Genomic DNA, 2,048 nt, shown 5'->3' on the forward strand with positions numbered 1-2,048 from the left:
CGGGTCCGCAACGGCGGGAGATTGCCTGGGTTTGGCCGGCCGGCAGTCGAACGCCTTTCGCTCCGGACTCCCGTGTCCGATTTCGGTCAGGGAGGGCTCGTTGGAAAGCCCCGGCGCTGGCGCACACTATATTATCGGCCTGGACCCCGGCAAGTTCGGGAAAGTGTCGCAGTCCCGTAGCGGCTGCCGCCCCGTCGGTCAGCGGCAGCTTATCGGGGATAACTTCGGGACGGAAAGTCCGATCCGGTTGGGGTGAACTGCGACTGAACGGGGTGGGGGGGCCGCACAGACCAGTAGCGGGCTTGTGCAGCTGCCGCTTGGCCCGGCCGAGGTACGGCCGTTGGCTGGAGACCGCTTTCCGACTGCTGAGCCGGAGCCGCGGGGGCCCACCTTGACGCGCCGGCTGTACTAGCAAGCCAGGGGCAAGGGGCATCCAGTGGTACCGGAACGGAGTCGGTCCGACACCGGGAAGCCGGGTGACCGTCGCTCCGAATCGAGCCCGGTGTTTTCGTGCGTGTAACAGGGCGGGCGTTTGGACCCGGTTGTCCGGGAGCGGGTCCGCAACGGCGGGAGGTTGCCTGTGTTTGGCCGGCCGGCAGTCGAACGCCTTTGGCTCCGGACTCCCGTGTCCGATTTCGGTCAGGGAGGGCTCGTTGGAAAGCCCCGGCGCTGGCGCACACTATATTATCGGCCTGGACCCCGGCAAGTTCGGGAAAGTGTCGCAGTCCCGTAGCGGCTGCCGCCCCGTCGGTCAGCGGCAGCTTATCGGGGTAACTTCGGGACGGAAAGTCCGATCCGGTTGGGGTGAACTGCTACTGAACGGGGTGGGGGGGCCGCACAGACCAGTAGCGGGCTTGTGCAGCTGCCGCTTGGCCGGCCGAGGTACAGCCGTTGGCTGGAGACCGCTTTCCGACTGCTGAGCGGAGCCGCGGGGGCCCACCTTGACGCGCCGGCTGTCCTAGCAAGCCAGGGGCAAGGGGCATCCAGTGGTACCGGAACGGAGTCGGTCCGACACCGGGAAGCCGGGTGCCCGTCGCTCCGAATCGAGCCCGGTGTTTTCGTGCGTGTAACAGGGCGGGCGTTTGGACCCGGTTGTCCGGGAGCGGGTCCGCAACGGCGGGAGGTTGCCTGAGTTTGGCCGGCCGGCAGTCGAACGCCTTTGGCTCCGGACTCCCGTGTCCGATTTCGGTCAGGGAGGGCTCATTGGAAAGCCCCGCGCTGGCGCACACTATATTATCGGACTGGATCCCGGCAAGTTCGGGAAAGTGTCGGCGACCCGTACCGGCTGCCGCCCCGTCGGTCAGCGGCAGCTTATCGGGGATAACTTCGGGAAGGAAAGTCCGATCCGGTCGGGGTCACTGCCACTGAACGGGGTGGCGGGGCCGCACAGACCAGTAGCGGGCTTGTGTAGCTGCCCCTTTCCCCGGCCGAGGTACAGCCGTTGGCTGGAGACCGCTTTCCGACTGCTGAGCCGGAGCCGCGGGGGCCCACCTTGACGCGCCGGCTGTCCTAGCAAGCCAGGGGCAAGGGGCATCCAAGGGTACCGGAACGGAGTCGGTCCGACACCGGGAAGCCGGGTGCCCGTCGCTCCGAATCGAGCCCGGTGTTTTCGTGCGTGTAACGAGGCGGCGTTTGGACCCGGTTGTCCTGGAGCGGGTCCGCAACGGCGGGGGATTGCCTGTGTTTGGCCGGCCGGCAGTCGAACGCCTATCGCTCTGGACTCCCGTGTCCGATTTCGTCAGGGAGGGCTCGTTGGAAAGCCCCGGCGCTGGCGCACACTATATTATCGGCCTGGACCCCGGCAAGTTCGGGCAAAGTGTCGCCATCCCGCAGCGGCTGACGGGCGCCGGTGAGCGGCAGCTTATCGGGCATAACTTCGGGAGGGAAAGTCCGATCCGGTCCGGATCAACGGCAGCCGAACGGGGTGGCGGGCCCGCACAGACCAGTGCCTGGCTTGTGTAGCTGCCCCTTTCCCCGGCCGAGGTACAGCCGTTGGCTGGAGACCACTTTCCGACCACTGAGACGGCGGGGCGGGGGCGGCCTGCACG

The sequence above is a fragment of the Somniosus microcephalus genome, unplaced genomic scaffold (assembly GCF_052327205.1).
Source record: "Somniosus microcephalus isolate GS21.2 unplaced genomic scaffold, FLI_Smic_1.0 scaffold786, whole genome shotgun sequence".
Lineage (NCBI taxonomy): Eukaryota > Metazoa > Chordata > Chondrichthyes > Squaliformes > Somniosidae > Somniosus > Somniosus microcephalus.